General features: G+C 41.7%; 1 long non-coding RNA gene across 2 annotated transcripts; it reads right to left on the bottom strand.

Moving 5' to 3' along the window:
• LOC141378143 (uncharacterized) lies at positions 1-3,652 on the bottom strand. 2 transcript variants are annotated; one of them, XR_012391912.1, is made up of 3 exons: positions 3,256-3,600; positions 2,608-2,722; positions 1-2,483 (listed from the first exon to the last, which is right to left on the bottom strand). It is a non-coding gene; the product is annotated as an uncharacterized lncRNA (long non-coding RNA). The 2 variants fall into 2 exon arrangements; XR_012391911.1 differs by having other exon boundaries at positions 393-2,483; positions 3,401-3,652.
• Positions 3,653-17,911: the final 14,259 nt, after the last annotated feature.

Raw genomic sequence — 17,911 nt, 5'->3', positions numbered from 1 at the left:
AAGTTTATTTAACGGAAAGTAGTTTTTTTTTTTTCAACACATTTCTAAACATAACAGAACACAAAATTCTAGAATTCAGCCTTAAGTGACATTTAAAGGCTTAACTAGGATAATGAAGCAAGTTAGGGTACTTAGGCAAGTTATTGTATAATGATGTTCTGTAGACAAAAATCAGAAAAAAATATAGCTTAAGGGGTCCAAATAATATTGAACTTAAATGGGTTTGAAAGAAAATAAAACTGCTTTTATTCTAGCCAAAATAAAACAAACAAAATTTTCTCTAGAATAAAAATATTAGAGGAAATACTGTGAAAAATTCTTGAATCTGTTAAACATCATCTGGAAAATATTTTAAAAAGAAAAGAAAAAAATCAGAGGAGGGCCAATAATTTAGATTTAACTGTATATATTTGCATGCACAGATTCCATTTGGGTCTATTAGATAACAATACTTACAGGAACCATTTACTTATGAAACACCCTCATGAAGGTTGCTGATAAAGATTACAGCACCTCTTACACCATGTGATTTATTCGAAATCTGTGCAGATTATCAACAGTACTTCATTTCCTCAACCTTTGCTTTTGCTGCATAAATAAAATGAATTAACGGCAATCTAAAACGAGCATTCAAACCAATCTGCTCATCCTTAGAGAGCTTTCTATCTAGAAATTCTCTGTTGTTTCACTTATAAATGATTTGTTCAAAACAAATGCATTATTTTTTAGTTTGGCAGAATGTCAAAGCTTCTGTTTACCACATAGAGAAAGTGTATCATGATTTATTGCAGTGAAAGGACAACAAAACACCATAAAAATATAGTCCATACAGGACAGCTTGTGTCCTACATTCGGAGTTCTGGGAAAGCTTTGTGTTGGCAACAGAAATCTTTTTTTTTCAAAATGTAAGTTTCATGATTGAAGCTTGGCTTTAAAAAAAAACATTTTAATATATTCATTCATTCATTTTCTTGTCGGCTTAGTCCCTTTATTAATCCGGGGTCGCCACAGCGGAATGAACCGCCAACTTATCCAGCACATTTTATGCAGCCGATGCCCTTCTAGTTGCTACCCATCTTTGGGAAACATCCATACACACATTCACACTTATACACTTTGGACAGTAGACACAGAAACGCCAACTGACCCAGCCGAGGCTCGAACCAGCGACCTTCTTGCTGTGAGGCAACAGCACTACCTACTGCGCCACCGTGCCGCCTATTTAAATATGTGAAATGGCTATATTACTCAAAACATGTTTTGCTGCTTGCTCAAACTATCTATTTAAATTGAGTGAAGACAACAAAATTCTAGAGATTTTTTGTGGGCAACTTAATTTTTGTTTATTCATTCATTTTCATCCACTTTTCCGGGGGCTAGTCGCAGCAGTTTTTGGAGAGAACCCAAGACTTCCCTCTCTCTCCAGACACTTCCTCCAGCTTCTCCGGTGGGGATCCTGAGTTGTTTCCAGGCTAGCTGAGAGACATAGTCCCTCCAACAAGTCCTGGGTCTTTCCAGAGGCCTCCTCCCGGTGGGACATGCCTGAAACACCTCCCATTCCCAAGCCACCTCAGCTGACTTCTCTTGATGTGGAGGAGCAGCGGCTCTACTCCAAGATCCTCCCGTGTTACAGAGCTCCGCACCCTATCCATAAGGGTGTGCCCTGCCACCCTGAAAGGAAACTCCTTTCAGCCACTTGTATCCGAGATCTTGACCTTTCGGTCGTGACCCAAAGCTCATGACCATAGGTGAGAGTAGAAACGTAGATTGATTGGTAAATCGAGAGCTTTGCCTTTCGACTCAACTCCTGCTTTACCACAACGGAGCAATACGTCAACCGCATTACTGCTGCCGCTGCACCAATCCGTTTGTCAATCTCACGTTCCCTCACCCATGAACAAAACCCCAAGATACTTGAACTCCTCCACCTGTTACTTTTGGACCCTTAACAAGTGGGATGCACATATGCAAACTGTTGCAATTCCTACAACATTTACCTGATTTAGATGTACATACCCTAAAGCTGACAGTCTGCAGTTAAAGCACATCTTGTTTGCCTCATTTCAAATCCATTGTGTTGGTGTACAGTGCCAAAAATGTTTGAACTGTGTAATATTTAAAATAAATAATATTTATGTACCTAATTGTACATGAGTCCTTCTGAATTGAGTACAGTGTATGACACGAAACAACTTTTCTTTTCAAAGGACCAGGCCGGTTTTGAGTCCTTCAGTTTGGAATGACACTTCAATATGGCAGCCAGGAATGTGTTCACTTTGAAGTGCCCTTCGGAGTGCAATATGTCCTATTTGGAATGTACAATTAGATACAGGGACATGAAGTGTTTCAAAGCCATGTAGTTCAGTCGATCCAAACAGTCGTGACTTTCAAACACTCCAGTGTCCATGTATCTGTGTTTGCAAGTGGTGAATAGCGGTGAAAAGTGGTGAACTGATGACCTTCACGACCAATCACAGTCACTTCTGTTGAGCACAGGAACACAATCGCAAATCAGCCATGTTTAAGAGCATACTAAATAGCGATCAAATGCTAATGGGAAATAGACTTTTAAAAATTTCAGTACCGTAATACTTTTGAAAACACTACCTGAAAGCTTTAATTATAACCAGTAAGACCTTGACTAGATGCTCCAGGTGTGTTAATTGGAGTCGGAGCTACATTCTCCAGGAAAGTGGCCCTTCAGTAACGAGTTTGGACATTCCTGCAGTCAAGGGAAGAAGATGACAGGAACTGTCAAACGCTGCACTTGCTCATCTTTCACTGTCATCACTTGTCCTTTTATCCTGCATGGAACCCCTTAGGGCCTGTTTACACCTGGTCACTCTGTTTTGTTTTCTGATTGGATAGTTATCTTTTTTCTGAAGAGGTTTCCATTTACATTTGACTGGGCTAAGGAATAGAACTGGGATTGGGCCTTTATTTTGGCGAGAATAAAAGAAGTTTATAATAATAAAAAAAACATTTTAAGGTCAATATTATTAGCCCCCCTAAGCAATATTTGTATTCGATAGTCTACAGAACACACTATCATTATACATTGATATTATATCATCACATACCATTTGCCTAATTACCATTACTTGCCTAATTATGCAAGTTAAGTCTTTAAATGTCACTTTAAGCTGAATACGAGTGTCTTAAAAGTATATAGTCAAATATTATGTGCTGTCATCATGGCAAAGATAAAAGAAATCAGTTATTAGAAATTAGTCATTAAAACTGTTTAAAAACTACCTTTTCTTTGGCTGTCTATGCCCAGGTTACACAAAATGTCCAGCGTGGCCACTGATTCAGCAAATAACTCATTCAAACACCAGAGGAACTGTAATGTACTTTGTACAGACAGACAAAGGTTTGCTGTTTAGAAAGCGCTGCATACTTGCAATGTGGAGTTGTAACAGTTGGGTCTCTGGAGGCCACGAGCTGCTGATGGGTGAGAGATTAAATGCTCCCTGAACGGCCCTTGTGTAAACCTGTCTGTTGTAACCGTGAACCTTACACCCCAAGCAATGTCTAAAACAGAAGCCAGCCATATAAATCCAGAAAATGGCTTATTTTTCAACTAGAGATTGAATGTGTAGCGAGTGAGTTTAAAGGTGTCGCTTTAAGAGCTGTTCCCAGTTCACACGTCACCGGAGCAACGTGCCTGCGATCAGGTATTCTGCTGTGGAAACTGCCCTCGCAGGGATCCAGTGTACGTCATCCAGTCACCTGCTCCGCAAACCACTGCTAGTGTGTGTGTGTGTGTGTGTGTGAGAGAGAGAAACTGTTTTCTCATGCTGAGCAGGACCGACCTATAATTAGCCAAGGAAATGTAACAAGTCATCTGACATCTAGATCTGGAGCAGAACACAGACGGGGGAAGAGTGCTTTTCGTTTAAAGAGTTTTTCTACATGTTTGTTTTTTACATTTCATACACTAAAAAATTTAAGTTAACTTGTGTAGAATTCAGAAAACTTTCCCAGTAATTGGAAGGACATTTGCTGTGTAAAACATATGCAGGAATAGTTGCCGGGTTATTCCGCTGTGGCGACTCCTGATAAATAAGGGACTGAAGCCTGGTTTAAACGTCTGCATCAAGCAACAATTTTAACCATGAGGTAAACACAAGACAACGGTTTCAATCCGGAGCTCCTTCACAGGACTCCAAACTTGCAATCAATCACTCCATCGGGCTCGCAGCTCTCGGTCCCACCCACACTCGTCAGCGCTACCAAGCCAACCAATCACAGAGCTTACGCGATATATGTAATTTTTTGAGAGGTGCGCATCGAAGGCTACGGCGAGGTCTATGCGTCCATGCCCCATGCACATACACTTGACGCAGAAGTATATATCAGCCTAAAGCCAAAAGAAATTGAATGAATAAATGAATTAAGACAACGTTCTTATAGTGACACCGGTGGCTGTTCAGTGAACTACAGCAAAGATAATTATATTATGTAATTCACAAGACATGTCACTCTAACTGTGCGTTCACATCGAAGGCGGTGAGAGCATCAAAGGTCGCACACTTCTCAAACGATCCGGGAAACGGGCCTGGGCACGGTACGGATAGCATAGTGTGAGTAGGCCCATACAGGCAGCACTCAAGACTTGGGCCAGATATCAAATGTAGTATTTGGCCCAGAGGTTAAAATGTATATGTGGGCCACGTAAATTTGGTCTATCTTGACCCACTTTTAAAATACTTTTAAATTATTTTTGAGTAAAGAAAAAATTCGATCAATCAGGTCGCTTCAAGAAAAAGCACAGCCATTTCAAGAGTTCACACTTAGCTGATGATTGATAATAAAGCTAGTTTGGCGTGCTGTCCCGGGAGAGAGCCCTGAGCTTATAAGATCCTCGAGCCCTGGGCTCCCTACCGTTGCAAGGCGAGAGGGGAGTTTGAGCTCAGGTAGATCTCGTTGACTCCCCCTCTTGCTTGTTGTAGCTAAGTGTCAGATATGGATGCTGAAAAGTGTACTCAGAGTTTAGCTAAAGTATTTGGATTAATTGTTTAGAGTGCTTGTTTTTGAACTGTGGGAGGAAACCGGAGGACCCGGGGAAAACCCACGCGATCACGGGGAGAACGAGCAAACTCCGCACAGAAATTCCGTCTGGTTTGGAAAGGAATTAAACCAGGGGCATTCTTGCTGTGAGGCAACAGCGCTAATCGCTGGCCACCGTGACGCCCGTTTGAAAGGAGGGAAAGTAGGGTTGGGTGGGGGGGTTTCTTCAAGACGAAGATATTGAGATGAGAAAAGTCTGGTTATTTATAGGGAGTTAAGGATCGTCTGATAGGATAATCAGTCATTAGCTTAAGTTGGAACAGCTGTGAACAATCATAAGCACGTGATCCTCTCGAAATTTGTTTATAAATAAACTTCAAAAAGTGAAATGCTCCAAGGGTTTATAATAACATTGCAGTCACATCAACATATATGGCCCAGTTCAGGCCCAGTTATGGGTTATTTACTTGGCTGAGACTTGGCCCAGATATGGTCCACGTTTGCTGCTTGTACGGAAGCCAGACTTGGTCCAGTCATGTGCTGTAATTCACTGCGGCATGTGGGCCAAGCAAATGCTGATTGTGTGGGCCAGATCTGGGGCAGTGAAATTTTGCTATGGGGTACGGGTTCTTCCAGCTCGGTCTGTGTGCATTGGTTAATCTCATATGCGACTGTCAGTGTCACGTGAACGAACGACTCTAATTTGAGGACATGTCAGAAGAGGTGAATCGAGATAATCATAGGCAAAACACCCAGGTAAACAATGAAGGATTATTTTCTCTTTCTTACTGCATTCTAGTTCTGACTTGTTTGCAGTGTGATCAACGTTTGGGCTAGTTGTGTTTGGAAGAAACTCTTAGCCTTTTAATGTTATTTTGGCAAATTGAATGAAATGACTCAAAAAAAATGTTGTTAATCTCGGTCCGAATCAGTAAAATGATCCGAATTCGCCATTACTATAAAATATGAAATGCTTTAGATGAAAGCATTTGCTCGATTGTAAAATATTCACATGCTTAAGCTACAATAACCACAAGTATTCTAAGAAAAGAGCTACCTAGGAGTGGAAGAATAATACAGTAAAAGAAAAATTTCCCCCTTCACCTTTTATCATACTTTGAAGTGGGTTGAGTAACTGTAGCTCGTGATACTGTAAATGCTTGAGTAATTATTGGAGTGTTAAGCAAACAATGCTGCTGTCACATTTTCCTGTCTGGAGGGCAGTTCAGACCAGCGCTGACTGGAGACGATGGACTCGATCCAGATCACATATCAGTAGCAGACAATGAAGGTTAACAGTGATTTCACGCCTCATTCTTCGTGTCTGACAAGTCTACCAATGTGTCTGCGGTCTCCAGGTCTGTATGCAAGTTGTATTTTGATTCAGAGTTTGCTCATATTTGCAGCCAGATAGTTTATAAATGTTTTTGTATTTATTATCATTAATAATCAATCATAATCATATATAAAGTTTGCATTTTAAATACAAATGCAACACTGTATACTGTGTATGTGTTTTAGAGCTGGTGGAGCAGCACGTGAGAGGAATTACACTGATTGATCTTCTGCATGGAACACACACACATACACAAGTGATTTACATTTCGTGTGGATAAGGAACATACATGAATAATGTGGGGGTTGAGTGGCGGCTAATGGGATACTGATGTAAACCTGTCTGTTTCTCTGCAGATAAGACAGATATATGGAAGACCCCCCTCTGTTTTTCAAACTGTCAGTCAAATGGGATTGGGTGAATCATCAAATGTGGAATTATATATATATACTTATACACACTTACCGGCCACTTTATTAGGTACACCTGTTCAACTGCTCATTAAGAAAATATCTAATCACATGGCAGCAACTCAACTGCATATAGGCTTGTAGATATGGTCAAGATGATCTGTTGCAGTTTAAGCAGAATATCAGAATGGAGAAGATTTAAGTGACTCAATTTCTGCTGCGACATTCACATGGTCGGGCCAGAATTTGGCTTTAACAACATGAAAGCATGGATCCATCCTGCCTTGTATCAATGGTTCAGGCTGGTGCTGGCGGTGTAATGATGTGGGGGATATTTTCTTGGCACATTTTGGGTACCAATTGAGCATTGCGGCAACGCCACATCCTACCTGAGTATTGATGCTGACCATGTCCATCCCTTTATGACCACAGTGAACCCATCTTCTGATGGCTACTTCCAGCAGGATAACGCACCATATCATAAAGCGCGAATCGTCTCTGAGTGGTTTGCTGAACATGACAATGAGTTCTCTGTACCCAGATGGCCTCCACAGTCACCAGATCTCAATCCAATAGAGCAACTTTAGCATGTAGTGGAACAGGAGACTCACATCATGGATGTGAGGCCCACAAATCTGCAGGAACTGCCTGATGCTATCATGTCACTATGGACCAAAATCTCTGAGGAATATTTCCAATACCTTGTTGAATCTATACCATGAAGGATTAAGGCAGCTCTGAAGGGGGTCCAACCCGGTATTAGTAAGGTGTACCTAATAAAGTGGCCAGTGAGTGTTTGTGTGTGTGTGTTTATATATATATATATATACAGCCTGATCTCACGAGGCAGAGTTCAGTCGTACGAAAATGTACGATTTTAAAAAGGAGGCGTGGCACCCAACCGCACCCCTAACCCCAACTGTCATTAGGTGATGAACAAATCGTACTAAATTGTACGAATGAGATCGTAAAAATTCATACGAATTAGCCACTAAATCAAAAAGTTACCAATTGCCGTGAGATTGCATTGATATTTATAAATATATAACTGGGTTGCGGCGAGGAGGGCATCCGCTGTGTAAAACATATGCAGGAATGCATATGTTAGGGACTAAGCCGAAGGAAAATGAATGAATGACTGATTTTCCATATTTTCCACATTTTCAGTTCTATGAATGGAGTCACGTTTTTTACATAAGAAATCTCTTGGCAATTTTCAAAACCGATTAACCAATCACTGTAAGAGATAAACAAATAAGACAATATAAGATAGATGTACATCGTTTATAAGTTTCTTCACAGAAACAGCTTCCTTTCCAAAAAGCTGAAAGTGGTTTCCATGCTAAGTTGGACACCTAAGAGTTATAAACCTCTCTACCACTTAATCACTTACCCAGCATGCCCCTGAGACTCTTAGAAAAAATTTAGTAGCACAAGTAATAAAAGTGCAGAGTGACTTTGTCTCGCAGAGAAGGACTCAGTGATATATGAACCAGAGGGTGAGAAGGAGATCCCAGCATGAGCCTCTGTAATTCAGCAGAGAGCAGCTGTTACTCTGGACAGAATCTCTGTGTAAACCTCGGCACTGTTTAGCCACATAAATTTGCTGATAATCCACTGGGATTGCAATTTTACTACGGGAAGGTATGTTTTAGTGCTCTTCACAAGAGAGCTCTACACTCGTCCAGCTCTCGACATGACTGACTTTTACTGCAGGTTAGGAGCACATTCCCATGCTCAGATGTCAAGGGTGTGAATTCTTCATTAGGATAAGTCAAGTGCCCACATTAGGCTCGCGTGCCAGGTAGTGTTCACACCTTAAGAGAGATTAACAGAACACACAAATACACATTACAGAAATAGTAACAGGTTTTGTAGCATTATATTTATATTTAAAGGCAAGTGATGCAATATATACAGTTGAAGTCAGAATTATTAGTCCTCCTGAACTATTAGCCCATCTGCATATTTTTCCTACATATGCTCATTCTGAAAATGTAGTCCTATATACATTTCTGGAGATCGCAAATTATGTAGCCAGAGGCACGTATGGCTGCATTTCGTTACCTCAGTGTGGAAGGGTTTTTCAGCTGTTACCAGTTTGTTCCATGGCTCGCTGTGTACATTGGAGGATTTGAGATGCATTGACAACGAGGTTCGAGTCGAGAACGGTTCTACAAAGCAAACACAAAACCAAAAACTGTTGGATGGGTTTAGGGAAGTGGGTGGGCGATGGTCAATCTGTGCTTTTGAAAACACTATCGGTTGGGTTTAGGGAAGTGGGTGGGTGCTGGATAATCAGTGATTTTGTAAACACTTGGTTGGGTTTAGGAAAGTGGGTGGGCGCTGGTCAATCGGTGCTTTTGAAAACACTATTGGTTGGGTTTAGGGAGTTGGGTGGGCTCTGGTCAATCGGTGCTTTTGAAAACACTATTGGTTGGGGTTAGGAAAGTGGGTGGGCCCTGGTCAATTGGTGCTTTTGCAAACACTATTGGTTGGGTTTAGGGAAGTGGGTGGGCGCTGGTCTATCGGTGCTTTTGAAAACACTATTGGTTGGGTTTAGGAACATGGGTGGGCCCTGGTCAATCGGTGCTTTTGAAAACACTATTGGTTGGGTTTAGGAAAGTGGGTGGGCCCTGGTCAATCGGTGCTTTTGAAAACACTATTGGTTGGGTTTAGGAAAGTAGGTGGGCCCTGATCAATTGGTGCTTTTGAAAACACTATTGGTTGGGGTTAGGAAAGTGGGTGGGCCCTGGTCAATCGGTGCTTTTGAAAACACTATTGGTTGGGGTTAGGGAAATGGGTCCAGTGGGGAAGCATTCAGTTTTTCCACTTATAAAGTCCACCATGTAAATAGCAAATGCTCCATGGTGTGACGCAACTCTTAAAGGGAATAGGAGATGAGACTGATTGGTTAAATGCACGTTATGCTCAAAACACACCCATAACTCATTAAGAGAATGAGCACAACCCTGTTAGTCCATGCATCAGGGCGCAGAGTGTATTTTTTTCGTCCTTAAAATAGCAAAAGTGTATTCGGACACGTCTTTAATGCTTGTGCGCCATGCTCTTTAGACTTTGTGCCTAGATCATCAAAATAGAGCCCTTAGTGTTTTAACTCCAAGATTCCGGATTTAGTTCGTTGTATAACCTTTCTCATAATTATTTCAGAATTTTAAAGTCCTATACCAGTGTCACATCACACTGAATATCAAACTGCAGATTTTCCACAAATAAAAAATATTTGAATAAATGCTGCAGAAAAAAAATAAAATAATGAACCAAAGGAATCCCAAGAATCTGGTCATTGCATGACTGAGGCATATTATGCTGGTTTCGGTATGCTAATAATTTTCAAGAATGCGAGTTTTGTGTAAGCATGTGCTTGTGTGTGTTTTGCTGTGGACAGACCTAATGCCAGAAATACTGCAAAAAAAAAAAAAGTTGACAGCTGGGCAAGTCCAGACCTGCCGAAGCATTCCAAAGCAAAGCATCAGGAAACAACATCTCAAGAAACACAGGGGGATTTCCAGTGCAACAGACCAGTTGCTTGGAAATAACGCGAATGAACTCTGGCGAACGTATCAAAGGTGAACGAATCAATCAAACCATTAACCTGACCTCTCGTTATGTGGAGGTTAAAGTCTGCTTTTATAGCGTGCCGCATTGAGGCTACCTGGAGAAAATGACACTGAGCTCTCCACCTTTCCCTGAACACACATTCCAGATGCCATTCATGCATTGAAACAGCGCCAGCGATAACACCTACACACCACGCCACTCACTTTCCCAACGCAGCGCTCATCACGCTGGCTATGTAAGCAATGCTGGAGGACCGGCAGTGGGCCTGTCCCAACACACCTCTCCTACACTTACGCTGAGAGAATGTAAACAAAACATTGGCCGCCTTTTGGTGGAGCCACGCCCCTTTCCAGCTCAGGTGATTCCTGACTTCCTGCAGCGAAAGACTGGTACGAGCCACATGGCTGAGAGGGAGTTACCCCCTTTACAAACATTTAATGGAGTCAATGACCTGACAGTCACTACATACCAAAGCACTGTCACTTCTGGCTCTGTGTCGTGCGGAAGTACATCGGTTCAACACCATCGCCATAAAGGCCAAATAACAGATTCTTGTATGGGTATGACATCAACCCAGTTTATAGCAGTATGATTATATCCTACCTCTATATATGCTAATATAAACATACACAAGTGCTGTGACAAGCTCACGTGTACATATTTAAAGTTCTTTTTCTTCTTCAAATGATGTTCTGATGGTTGTGTGTGTGTGTGCGCGCGCCTAGTATTCATCACATTATGGGGACCAAATGTCAAAAGTATAACACTACAAGTAAATTTTAACCTTGTACGGATGTTTTTATTTTGTTTTCTTGGTGCCCATGAGGAAAACAGCTCATAAAATGTAACAGAATCATTTGCTTTAGAGTTTGTAAGTCCCCATAAAGTACAAGCACGTGTGTGTGTGTTTGAGAATAATTTTTACATAAGAGGAACAAAAAAAAACTGTAAAATAAATGATAATAATATTAAACTCACCGTCACGGTGGCGCAGTGAGTAGCACGATCGCCTCACAACAAAGAAGGTTGCTGGTTCAGGTCACGACTGGGCCAGTTGGCATTTCTGTGTGGAGTTTGCATGCTCTTCCCGTGTTGGTGTGGGTTTCCTCCGAGTACTCCAGTTCAGTTCAAACACATGCTGTAGGTAAATTAAATTAACTAAATTGGCCATAGTCTATGAGTGTGTGTGTGAATGCGATAGTGTATGGGTGTTTGCCAGTACTGGGTTGCGGCTGGAAGGGAATCCACTGTGTAAAACATTTACTGGAACAGTTGGTGGCAGTTTGGCGACCCCTGATAAATAAGGGACTAAGCTGAAAGAAAATGAATGAATGAACATTTCACTGTGACAATTCTTTCACATCTGTTAATTTGTCGCACTTACCCTGGTAACAGAGTCGACGCAGCATCTTTACAGTACAGTTTTATAATTCATTTTTAAATAAATGAACCCATCAAAAGGTTATATGCTTCCTAAAAAACATTGATACCGATTCACTAACAGTTTTCCACCTTTCCATTATCATTTAATCATTCATTCACGGTTTGCCACGGCGGAATGAACCACCAACTCATTCATTTATTTTCTCTTCAGCTTAGTCCCTTTATTAATCCAGAGTCGCCACAGCGGAATGAACCACCAACTTTTCTAGCATATGTCATATGCAGCGGATGCCCTTTCAGCTGCAACCCATCACTGGGAAACACCTATACACTCTCAATCACAAACATACACTACAGACAATTTAGCGTTCCCAATTCCCCTATAGCACATGTGTTTGGACTGTTGGGGAAACCGGAGCACCCGGAGGAAACCCATGCCAACACAGGGAGAACATGCAATCTCCACACAGAAACGCCAACTGACCCAGCCGAGGCTCGAACCAGTGATCCTTATGCTGTGATGCAACAGCTCTACCCATTGCACCACCGCACCACCCCTTTCCATTATCAGTTCCCTGCTGAAAAATCCAGCTTAAACCAGCCTAGGCTGGTTGGCTGGTTTTAGCTGGTCGACCAGGCTGGATTTAGAGAGGTTTTGGCCATTTCCAGGCTGGTTTCCAGCCATTTCCAGCCTGGTCTTAGCTGGTCAGGCTGGAAAATGACCAGCTAAATCCAGCTAAAACCAGCTTGATCAGTCTTGTTTAAGCTGGACATAGCTGGTTTTGGCTGGGCTCCCAGCCTGGCTAAGCTGGTCTAGCTGGTTTTAGCTGGTCATCTCCCAGCCTGACCAGCTATGACCAGGCTGGAAATGGCTGGAAAACAGCCTGGAAATAACCAAAACCCCTCTAAAACCAGCCTGGTCAACCAGCTAAAACTAGCCAACCAGCCTAGGCTGGTTTAAGCTGTTTTTTTCAGCAGGGTTGTTTTAAATATCTTGAAACAGGGCTCAGTCATGTCAGATCTCCTTGATCTCATCGATTGCAAGTCTAAAATGAGGAAGGAAGGTGAAAAGAATTATCAAATCATTCACTCTGTCCAAATGTGAACACTTCCCTATACTGTAATCATGAAGCAATATATTTTGGATGTTTGACTTGCTGAGTAACTCTGAGTGCACTTGATGATCATACAGTATGTGTAATTAAAGTTTGAATAACTCCATTGCAGTTAATTGTGTTCATGTTTGTTGTTAGTACATCATAGGTCAAAGAACATATGGGTCAAAGGCTGATGCCAACATGTCATAGTTGTTATGTTTATGAATGTACACATAATCTGTGATTATAATTATAAACATAATCTGTTTATAATTACCAGAATGAATTCACAAAAGCATGTGTTGACTTACTTTGACAGATGAAAATTCTCTTCAATGCAGCTTGAATCTTTAGCACAAATGTATTTCCTTACTTCAGAGCGTCTTTACAGCTTCTTCATATAACCAATTAAACCCCTTTATATTAGTGGTCCCTAACCACCAGGCCGCGGACCAGTACCGGTCCGTGGAACAATTGGTACCAGGCCACATAAGAAATCATAAATTATTTCTGTAGAAAATATTCCCCCCGCGACTTGGTTTCTTCCACTCACCCCCGCCATCTCACGTGAAATGGACTATGCCAAAATTCACCACAGAGCGGGAAGAACGATCGCTAGAATATAGCTCAGTAGTGGTTGTTGATAGTTTAAAGTTATAAAACAGGTATCAGCACAGCATTTAAGGACTGTGCATATATGTGTGCGTGCATTGCTAAGTAAGTACCCGAAATCATTGCAATATGTATCTATATGGAGTTTCACATAATCATACTCATTAGGGCTGTAACATGCCAATGCACACATTTAATTCGGCTATACGGTTGTATTATTGTTAATATGTTAGCCAGTTGAAATGTTTGGCACAGATGTTATGTATTTGATTCATATAAACCTTGATTGAAACTAAGGGTGTCACGATCCTCCAAATACTCGATTCGATTACATTTTCGATTCTAAAGGCACGATTCGATTATCGATTATGAATAATTAATTAATTAATGACCAATTAATTATTTGTAGCCTACCGTTTAAACTACCTGACCTGGATGGTCTTTGTTTTACCCATAAACAAATCATACAGTAAATGAATAAAGGCAAGATACACACGTAATACCAGCTGTCAATCACTTTTTTCTGCGGGACTCGTGAATAGGCAGTGATCTGTGTCGTTATAATGGCGTCGGTAAAAAAGACGCACAACCAACAGGAACCAGCCAACAGTATCTGAGGTGTTCGCTAAAATGACTAAGTACAAGTGAGTGAAAGATTGAAGCAGTCCACTGACTGCCTGGACCTGCTGTCTCGAGCGCATGGCTGTGTGTGCGTCTGTGTCTGTGTGGTCACGTGATGTGCATTTTCAGAGGCAGAGAGGAAGGAGGGCTGCTCAGAAATGCCACACGCCACTGTGGATGTCAAAGCGTTGTCGTTCTAAAATGCCATTTCAAGAGTTCACACTTAGATATTGCTTGACAACTGTAAGCAGGTTTGGCATGCAGTCCCGGGAGAGAACCCTGAGCTCGGAGATAGTTGAGCCCAGGGCTCCCGCCAGGTCCATAGAGCATGTGAGGGGAGTACGAGATCAGGTGGTTCTCCAGAGCTCCTCTTTTTTGTAAAGGAGAAAAGGAGGAGAAAGAGGTGGATGGGGGGGTTTCTTCGGAAAACGAAGATAAGGGAGTAATATCTAGCTAGGCTACTTATAGTGAGTTAGGATAGATCTGATTGGCTAACTAATGAGTGTAGATAGGTGGCCAGCTGCAGTCAATTATATCACGTGCTCCTCTCGAAATTAGTTTTAAAACTTCACTTAAACAAAGACAGTGTAAACAGGGCCTGAGTGTGTACTTTTCGCGATTTTCGACGGATTTTTTTCGCGGATTTGCAACGGGGGCAGGGCGGAGGATCGCGATGCCGGTGTTGTCTATCGGACGAACCGTACGTAATACGTACATAGCAGAGCTTGCAAAACTGTGTTTTTTTTGTCGACAACACGAACGTTGTCAACATAACTCACTGGAAATCCAAAATGCTTAAACACCGGCGACTTCATTGAAAGAGGAGAGGGTTTAAGTTCTGTCGACGGGTCTCCTGCGTCTGCAGTTTAACAAGCACTTCAACAAGCCTGTTTTTTTCCCGCTTGGCAAGCCAAGCTGACATGGGGGGGCGTGGCAGCATCAACGATTCTATTTTTTGATTCGATAATCGAAATTGAGCATAAATTTTGATCGGTTTCGATTAAAAATCGAAATCGTGACACCCCTAATTGAAGCATAATCAGACTGCGATAGTGCTACTAGCTCATGCGCACTGAGTTGTTCATGATTAACCTGGATGCACGAGCGCAGCAGCTGTGTTCACGTGAAGACCCCCAACCCCCACCCCCCTCGCCCACACCGGTCCGTTGTAAAACTGACAACCGTTGACCGGTCCGCGGTGATAAAAAGGTTGGGGACCACTGCCTTATATAACACACAGCAACATTCACATTTTGGTAAATGGATGCATGTGCAAATGTGCATTTATTTATATATTATGTTTTGGTTATTGGTGTGTTTTTGTATATGAATCCCTGTACAACATTCAGAGTGTATTTATTGTAAAGGTGACAATTGTGTTAAATATGCATATTTATTTCGTTAAATGAGCTTTCCAAATGAGCAATGAATGATTAAAAGCAGCATGGCAGCATGTTTTAGGGTGTAGCTGCTGACTCATGGGTAATAAAGGGGGTAAAAAAAAAAGTGTTGCATCGTCTCCACCCGCCTGCACTTGTACTTTCAGATTTTCAGACAGTTGTGTCCAACTGCGGCGCCAGTCTCTTCAGAGCTACTCATTTTCTCTCTGTGCCTCATTTCAGCTGGATCAGCACATCCTCCGCATCTCTGTCATAAGGCTTTGGAGAAATACAAAAAGCTAACAACTGTAGGACTGTGTGGAATTTGAAAACGGGTTGCATGGCTGTTTTGATTTGTGCGGTTTATTCATAAACTAATTTCGAGAGGATCTCGTGCTTATGATCAACACTGCTGGCTCCCTATTAGCTCCGTAATCTGCCCTATTAGATGATTACGGAAGCATTATAAATAATCTGAGTTTTTCACTACAGTTATCTTCGTCTTGAAGCTCACACCCTTTCCACCCCTACATCCACCCCCTTTTCTGATAGGGCGACACGGCGGCCCAGTGGCTAGCACTGTTGTCTCACAGAAAGAACACCGCCGGTCCAACCTATCGGGCCGGTTGGTGTTTCTGTGCGGAGTTTACATGTTCTCCCCGTGTTCCCCGGTTTCCTTCCACCGTCCAAAAACATAAACCATAGCCAATCGACTAAAACAAATTATCATCCATAACAACCTTAGTTTACTCTTCTCACGGCGACAAGCAGGGAGGTTCTCGAGACCTACCTGAGCTCGAACTCCCCTCTCGCCCTTCTGACAGGAGGGAGCCCCGGGCTCGAGGATATTACGAGCTCAGGGCTCTCTCCCGGGACAGCATGCCAAATACGCTTTATTGATTATCAGCTAAGTTTGAACTCTTGAATTTTGGCAAACTCTGGGAGGCTTTTTTAAGAAAACCCCACATTTCCAACGCAATCTCAGGGCAATTCGTAACTTTTTGATTTAGTGGCTAATTCGTATGAATTCCTGCGATTTAATTCATACAATTTAGTACAATTTGCTCATCACCCAATGATGGTTGGGTTTAGGGGCGGGGTTAGGTGCCACGCCTCCTTTTTAAATTTATTTTCGTACGACTCAACTCGATAAGTATGAATTAGCCACTGAACTGACAAAACGTAAAGATCGAGCTGGAAATGTGTGGGTGATCATTTCACTAGCATTATTATTCAGTCATTTTCCTTGGCTCAGTCCCTTATTTATCAGGGGTCGCCACACCGCCAACTATTCCAGCATATGTGAAGCGTATGTCATGTGTCTTTTTGGATCTTATGCTAGTTTCACCTAGGAACCAATTAAGGCGGAGCTGAGTGCAGGGGGAACTATAAAAATGATGCACCACTGTGAGTAAACAAACAAATGCATTCACTTCCAAGCCGCTAGCATTCAACAAGCTAGGGAATGCTTAAGCTTTTCTTGAGTTTCTCCCTTCCGTAACCAGCCAATGAGGTATGTTTGTTTTGTATGATTTGTTGGTTTTGTTTGATTTGAAGTGTAATGTTGTTAGTGTGGTGTGTGGATTTAACTGTTCGTTAGCCGTGCGATTTATGAAGTTAAATTGTATTAGTTAAGATTATGTGCTCACTATATTATTTGTGACCTTGACGTGGTGATTTTGGATTAATTTGATATGGAAATACACTGTTGTAATTTAGTGTTGTATGTTTTTAAGTTCTTACGTCTGGTAAACGTCTGATGTCTTCTGATCTGCCTTCTATGTTGAGAACTGAAGAATGGATATGAAAATAAACCAGTCAGTAGAAAAAAAGACTCTTGCTCGCTTGTTGCTAGAGGGAGCTACAGTGGCTGTTTCTCAATATGCGTTCTTCAGCGGTCTTGCGTCCTCGTGTTCTCGTGAAACGTCATCATCAACTGCCTAAGTTCACTTCCAATACTCAAGACTGCAAGTGTGGAGGATGTGTGAAACTTCCCGGATGTGTTCTTGATATCGAGGACGCACTGATGCAGACTTGAGGACGAACTCGCTCTGGAAGTCCCAGAAGTCATTGCGACTGGAGGTGGGAAGCGCTGCATTTTATTTAGATTTATTATTAAAGTTCATAGATATCACTTATTTACCTCAGGAGTTTCCCTAAATGAAACCGTGAAAGTAAAGATTACCATGAACATCTTAATAAAGGAATAAACACATTAAGGGTGTTTGGTTGCTGAAATTCGTATTAAAATCTGTTTTATTTATATTGTGCAGAGTATATTTATAATGCTTTTATGCAAAGTATATATTTTGAAGAGGGGAAAAACAATAAATCGTTGTATGAGTGCTGTAATGTTTAAATAATTTCCATTTAAAACGCGTAAAGGTCACGTGACCATCAGGAAGAACGCAGCATTTCATTTCTCAAAGGACGCGTTCTCTGCCCTCGCCGTCTCCTGAGTTCGTTCTTCCGAGGACA

This window comes from Danio rerio, chromosome 16, assembly GCF_049306965.1.
Source record: "Danio rerio strain Tuebingen ecotype United States chromosome 16, GRCz12tu, whole genome shotgun sequence".
Taxonomy (NCBI): Eukaryota; Metazoa; Chordata; class Actinopteri; order Cypriniformes; family Danionidae; genus Danio; species Danio rerio.
This window is presented reverse-complemented; position numbering and strand designations above follow the sequence as displayed.